General features: G+C 38.7%; 1 pseudogene; it reads right to left on the bottom strand.

The window, feature by feature from the left end:
- Positions 1-1,237: 1,237 nt before the first annotated feature.
- Positions 1,238-5,700, bottom strand: LOC106008030 (U1 small nuclear ribonucleoprotein C pseudogene; annotated as a pseudogene).
- Positions 5,701-7,756: the final 2,056 nt, after the last annotated feature.

Below are 7,756 nucleotides of genomic sequence, written 5' to 3'. Positions count from 1 at the left end.
CAAATCCAAACCTACTATAAGGAAGGAAATTATAAATATCATAGCAGAAATTAATGAAATTGAGACTGAAAAATCAATAAAATGAGTCAAAGAGTTGGTTCTTTGAAAGAATAAACAAAATAGACAAACCTTTAGCCAATCTTACAAAAATAAGAAAAGACCCAAATATATATGATTAGAAATGAAAAAGGAGGAATCATAATGGATTCTACTAAAATCCAGAAAGTCATTGGTAACTACTTTGAGATACTGTACTCTAATAAAATGGAAAATTCAGAAGAAATGGACAGATTGCTAGATATGTATGAACTACCAAACAGAACCAAGAAGATATAAAAATCCCAAATAATCCAATACCAGTCAATGAAATTGGAGAAGTAATAAAAAACCCCCACCAACTAAGAAAATCCCAGGTGCCGATGGATTCCTTACTGAATTCTACAAGAACTTTAGAGAAGATCTAACAACAGTACTCCTCAAACTCTTTAATGAAATTGAAAGAGAAGCAATATTCCCAAAGCCATTCCTGGAAGCAAGCATTACCTTGATTCCAAAACCAGAAATGGACCCTATCAAAAAGGGAACTACAGGCCAATCTCTTTTCTGAACATAGTTGCAAAAATCCTTAGTAAGATACTGGCAAACAGAGTGCAGCAAATTATCAAAATGATCATACATCATGACCAAGTAGGATTCATTTCAGGGATGCAGGGATGGTTTAACATATGCAAATCAATAAATGTAATATACTACATAAACAGAAGCAAGGACAAAAATTACATGGTCTTTTCAATAAATACAGAAAAAGCATTTGACAAAATCCAACATCTTTTAATGATTAAAAACCCTGAAGAAATAGGTATAGAAGGTCTTTATCTCAATCTGATAAATGCCATGACAAAACAGTAGCCAACATCATACTAAATGAAGTGAAGCCGAAAGCTTTCCCTCTAAAATCAGGACTAAGATAAAGATGTCTGCTATCACCATTCTTGTTCAATATAGTTCTCAAAACATTACCCAGAGCACTTAGACAGAGAAAGAAATAAAATAGGTATGGATAGGAAAGGAAAAAGGTGAATTATCATTATTCGTAGATGACATGATCTTTTTTTTTTTTTTTTTTTTTTTACCGGGGATCAAACTCAGGACCTTGTGCTTTGGAGGCAGGCGCAGTGCCACTGAGCTAAATCCCCGGCCCAGATGACATGATCTTCTACATAGAAGACCCCAGAAACTCCATCAAAAGACTCCTAGAATTAATAATCAAATTCAGTAGCACAGCAGGATATAAAGTCAACACTCAAAAATTAATAGTGTTCCTGTTTACCAATAATAAAATCCCTGAGAGAGAAATTAGGAAAAAAATAATTTCATTATAGCATCCAGTGAAATGAAATACTTCGGAATTAACCTAAGGACATGAAAGACCTCTACAATGAAAACTACAACATTCTGAAAAAGGAGGTTGAAGAAGATATCAGAAAATGAAATGACTAGGGCCAGGGATGGAGCTCTTATTATCTATTAATACATACATGAAGTGGCCAAAATTCATATGTCTCACTGCAGGGCAGTTCTGATTTGAACATGTTATGTTCCTGCCAGGTTGAGCCACCCATGGTACTGGCACAACTGTCCCATCAGGTGGCATGGGACAGTCCCACTGGGTGGTACAAAACTGTCAATGGGACAATAAGGCATGTACCACTGGTGGTGCAGGCCAGTGGGAATGTGTTAAACTAAAATCAAAATGAATCAACGATCTAAATATTAAAATGAAACAATCTGCTGGAAGACAAAATAGGTAAAACTCTTGAAGACGTATGTGTAGGCAAAGACTTTCTAAACAGAACCCTGGTTGTACAAGAAATAATACCAAGAATGGATTACATCAAATTAAAAAATTCTGGCAGCAAAGGAGACCACCAACAGAGAAGGGACAACCTACAGAATGGGAAAAAAAAAATTTTTTTTTTTAACTAAAGAGCTGACAATTTTATTTTTACATTTCACAATACAAATGAAACTGTCGCTCCTGCATTTTTGTTTATCTCACTTCTCCCTTTAAAACTAGTCTCTGTTTGATAGCAAGGGGGAGCAAGTCTTCCTTATGCTGTTAGAAAAGACCCACAGTCACAGCATCATGATCTCCTGGTGACCCAGAACAAATAATACAAAACTGACATAAAGAGGCCACCCCTCTGGCTTTATCTGTCTGGCTGAGTCATTCCTGGCCAAGTGACCATCATTGGGTGAGCAGGTGGGCACATCATTGGAGGCCCAGGCATCATTGGCATGTGGCCTCCCATGGGTGCCCTCATTCCAGGACCGGGTCCCACTGGCATCATCCTGGCCGGAGGGGGGCCCATCACTGGCATCACGGGAGGGCCTCCCATGTGGGGCGCTGGCATCGTGCCAGGGCGAGGAGGACCCGGGAGACTGGGTGGAGGTGGGGTCATCATCCTGCTGGAGGAGGAGCGGAGAACGGAGTAGGAGGCATCTTTCCTTGTTGAAATGCCGCCGTTGTTTTTTGTCAGTCAGGCTCTGAGCCTGCTCTTCCATCCATTTCTGATAGTAGTCTTTCACATTCTCTTTGTTTCCTACCACTGTAGTGTGTGTTTCTCACAGACAGAGAGTCATGGGTGAGGTATGTATCGCAGGAGTCACAATAAAACCTACTCACAATTTGAAGGCATCATGCAAAACGTTCTGTCAAAACCCAGGCTTTTTTTGGTGCCCTCAGTATGTGCGGCCGACCTCCACACTCCCAAAGGGCAGCCCAGACCTCCTGACCACCCACCCACCCGCTCCCCAGATCCCAGCTTTTCCCTCCAGCTGTCAATAACTAGAACCGCTTTACGCCAGCCCTCGGGTCACCACTACTGCCTGCCACCTCCCCCAGATCTCAGGGCCCAACTCCGAATGAGAAATATTTTCCAGCTACTCCTCAGACAAAGGACTAATATCTAGAATATATAAAGAACCAAAAAAACCCCCCTTAGATCTCTGAAATTTAAAGACCCAATTAAAAAACCAAGCACCTAAAATGAATAGACATTTGTCAGATGAAGAAGTAAAAAATGGCCAATAAACACATGAAAAAATGTTCAACATTAGTGGCCATTCAATAAACGCAAATTCAAATAACACTGAGATTGTGACTTACTCCATCTTCAAGAAATCAACCAATAACAAATGTGGGAGAGGCTGCAGGGTGGGGGAAAAGTACCCTTCTTCATTGTTGGTGGGTTTGTTATCATGTGGGTAAACTGATAACAACAACTATGGAAATCAGTATGGAGATTCCTCAAAAAACTAAAACAGAAATTCCACTTGTCCCAGCTATTCCCCTTCTAGGTATCTTTTTGAAAGAGTTAAAGACATCATATTACAATGATACATGCATAACCAAGTTTAAGGCTAAATCTTGGAAATGGTCTAAATGCCTATCAACAGATGAATGAGGAAAATGTGGTATTTATACACAATGGGGTACTACTGTGCCATAAAGAAGGATAAACTTGAATCATCTGTAGGAAAATGGGTGCACTTTGAGCCCGTAATATTAAGTGAAGTAAATCAGATATGTAAGCATAAATATTGCATGAGTTCTCTTAGATGAAGAATCAACATATAAATAAAGTGCAAAATAAAAGACAGACAATAGGAAAAAAAGAGAGGAAAAAAAGTTATTGTAATCTAGCACGGCCAGTGTGTCTAAAGTGTACCTTGATTTAGTATAATTGTCTTATGTGTTTTATATGTTTTTGGCCTGTTAGTCTGTTTATGATAATTAATTTGATAAGGATTTATAAAAGAATTAAATGAGTCTGATGCTGGCACCCTCCCCAAAAACCAAACTAAACAAAAATAAAATAAAAATGAGGTGGAGGGGAAGGGGGAGAAAAGAATTGAGATGTGTTACGTACATGTACCAACACCCCACAAAGAATATAATCATTATGTACTGTAAACATGTGCTAATAAAAAATAAAAATTGCAAAAATGTGAGGGGAAGTGTTTTGAGGGTGATTAATGTCAATTTGTCTTTTACTGTAATAATTTTTATTACACGTATTTCATTCATACCTGGTATCTTGATTTGTGGACTACAACTATAGATAGCCCAAGAGTCATGTATTTGAAGATCAGTGTGTCAATACATTTGATAATACTTCCTGAGGACATGTGGGGTAGGAGTTGATGGACAATTAAAATGTGTTACTTAAGAATAATGAGATACAGCTCAGTGGTGCTATGCCTGCCTGGCAAGCGCGAGGTCCTGAGTTCGATTCCCAGTATCAAAAAAAAAAAGAATGAGATGATAAATTTTATAAACATATTAAAATTAAATGGACTAAAATATGGAGAAGTGTCAGATAGTGGTGGGATATATAATGGGTACCCAATTCAACCCAGGATAGGGAGAAGATTCTGAGCTAAGTCCTTGAGAGAAGATAGTGTAAACAAAGGCTGAAAGGCCGTTAAATAAACATCATGGAGTTAGGGCATTTGGTTTTAGTATTGCTGGAGTATCACACTTATTTTTTATTTGTTTATTTTTTTGGAACCGGGGATCGAACTCAGGTCCTTGTGTTTGCAAGACAGGCAGCGTAACCACTGAGCTAAATCCCTGGCTCAGGAGTATCACATTTAAAGTGGGAGGCAAGGAGTAATGACAGAGGACAGGCAGGCCCATAGATCTGTAAATCAGTGATCGCCATGTGATTGAGGAGTGCCTTTCCTCATGAAAATCATGCTGTAATGTGCCACTGTTTCCAATGGAAATGAGATAATTTCCTCAGTTGGGTGAAGTAGAAGATACAGTTGAAAGTTCTGCCAAGGCTAAGAGAGAGGTCTTTACTTTTAAGCAAGACAGTAACATGGTTAGGTCTGCATTTTAGGTCATGAGCAGCTTTGTGGAGAACAGCTGGAGGGGAGCAGCTACAGAGCTAAGAATACCGGGTTGGAGGCTATTGTTGAGGCATTACCTATGGAGCCTTAACTAAGGCAGAGGAAATAGGGAAGCAGTGAAGTGGGACAGATTTGAAAAATGTCTCGTAGTGAAAGGGGCTAGATCTGGTGATTGGTGGATGTAAAGAATAAGGAAGAAAGGATGTCTCTTGGCTCTCTAGCTTCTGAGGTTGAGTAGATGGTGGTATCAGCAACTGAGATATAGAATTCCCAGGGATCCCCGGTGCCAAAAAAAAAAAAAAAAAAGAATTCCCAGGAAAGGTGAGATAGAAGTACAGGAAAGAAGTCTAGGCTGGGGACAATTTTAAGAGTTATATCAATATATAGGTGGCACTTGAAACAAGAAGGGTAGGTTGACATAGCACAAAGAATACCCTACCTGTTCCTTCACCTAATAGGGAGATCTCCAAAATTCTGCTGTGACTGGGTTACAGGGATGCCAAACTATTGATCTTCTCAAGCTTCTTTGCTCTTGGGGTAACTGGTGCCCCATAGCTGGCGGCCTCTGGCTACATGCAGCTTTCATTTACTCTTGTGTGCACATGTGCCACGGCCAGACACAAGTCAGGAGAACACTCCTTTGTGTTCTAAGGTGTGTACTACTGAACACTTGGTAGTTTCATTTATCCCAATGCATTACTAGTGTCCATTTTCTTCTCTGTGACTTCTATCCTCACTCCAAACTTACCGAGGGTAGGATCTGTGCTTTTCTCTCTGTGACATCTCCTAATCTCAGAACTCCTAGATAAACATTTACTGAATACATGAGTGGATAGGTGTACACAGTGAGATGAGGAGCAGCGTGAGACTAGAAAACTAGGAAATATCAATATTTAAAGGATTCAGGAATGAGGAAAGGACACAGAACTAGAAGGAAAATAGGAAAGACAGTATACGAGGCCAAAGAAGTAGAGGTGTTGAAGAGAGCTTGATTATTAGTATCAAATGCAGAGGGGAGGAGGCATAAAGTAAACGCATTTGGGTTTTTCTCTGTGGAGTACAAAAGTTGCTAAGAAGTCAGGGCACAGAAGTAGACAGGAAGCACAGAGTTGTGGTTAAAATTGTGTATTCTGGAGCAACTCTGCTTATAATCCTTGATCTGATACTTATCAGCTGTGTGCCTTTGGGCAAGTCACTTATGCTTTCTGTGCATACAGTATTTGTAAAATGACAAGGAATGGTAACAGTGGCTGTTCTCAAAGGACTGTTATAATGATTAAATGCATCAGTTCCTGTAGAGTATTTTCAGAGTGCAGTGGCTGGCACTTAAAGCTATTATTAATACTTTCAAGCTATTATTAATACTCTTCTTTTAGTTGCTGTAATAATGATACTTTCATCATCATGATTTCCTGAGTACACCATTCACGAATTCTGTGGGTTTACTATTGTAATTAGTTTGTTATTTTCATAATGAAACAGATGAATAGCTTAGAAATGATGCTAGGTATAGCTACATGGGTGAATAATAGCAGTTAATATTTAAATACATTTGATTATAGGGCAAGAATGTCATGACAGTTGACAAAAATGAGAAATTATTTTGTCCCATTTTAAAAACATGGATCGGATAAAAACTTTCTTGGTTTTAAGGACAAATATTGAAGTAGAAAATATTTTTCTCAGTGCTGTCTGGGAAGGCATTCAACAATGAGTACTCACGTGCTGTTTAATAGCAGCTGCATCAGCCATTGTCCAAGACTGCTTTTTCTTGAGTATTTGGTCAAGGATGAGGATGTCATCTGAAGAGCTCAAGGGAGGGTTCATAGGCTTTGTATGTGCTGCCTTTACAGATATTTTAAAAAGAAGGTTAGTAATACATTTTAGTTTAAATTATACAACAAAGACAAAGTCAAAAGAAGTATATTTTGTTTGTTTTTTGATACCGGGGATCGAACTCAGGATCTTGCACTTGTGAGGCAGGCAGCAGAACCACTGAGCTAAATCCCCAGCCCTAAAAGAAGTACATTTTATTAGAGAGGATTTGTATATGATTGATAAAGTTTTTTGATAAATCATTTGTTAGTTTAGTTGAGGAACTTGGTATAGGGCCATGTGCATAGGGCATTTAGTAAATCCTCTTTAATAATGATGAAACCTACTTGTAAAATAAATACAGACCAGATGGTTTATATGTGGAATGGGAGAGCAGAGAGGAGTGAGCTCTATCTGACCCAAGCTTTATAAGCTATCAGGAAGCAATGAAGAAGAAGGTCCCCTCATGGAGTACATATTATTTCTAAGCTTCTCATGGGAAACCAGTGTCGGTTTTCCCTTTCCTAGGCTGCTGAATAATGCTAGTGGAAATCACATAAATAAACACTGTTTTCTTTGAAAATGTATATTACATAATCTCACCCAGGCCAATACTGCTTGATATTTCTTTTCTTCATTAGCTGTCAATACTCTTATAGTGCTCGTTGTGGCTGCTAGAAAGCCAGACATTAGAAAGCCAAACTCCCTCAGCTGATGATCTTATCTCTTTAGTTTTAATTATTTTTTTTTGTTTTTTTGAGACAAAGTCTCAATATGTAATCCAGGCTAGCCTTGAACTTGCTATGCAGTCCAGGCTGACCTCAAATTTGCCCTCCTCCTGCCTCAGGCTCCTTAAGTGCTGGGATTACAGGCATGTGTCATCATATCCTGATATTCTTGTTTCTTTAAAGCTATCTAATACGAATTCTCTTAACTGTTGTTCCTACCTTATGATTTTTCCATCCTTTAATCTATTTTCTTCCATCCTTCCTTCCTTTCTCCTCTTTCTTTTTCCCTTTCTCCT

The sequence above is a fragment of the Heterocephalus glaber genome, unplaced genomic scaffold, assembly GCF_053883595.1.
Source record: "Heterocephalus glaber isolate CG9 unplaced genomic scaffold, H.glaber_assembly_v1.0 deba00001124, whole genome shotgun sequence".
NCBI classification, from domain to species: Eukaryota; Metazoa; Chordata; class Mammalia; order Rodentia; family Bathyergidae; genus Heterocephalus; species Heterocephalus glaber.
Note: the sequence above shows the minus strand (reverse complement) of the source record. Positions and strands in the feature narration are given on the sequence as shown.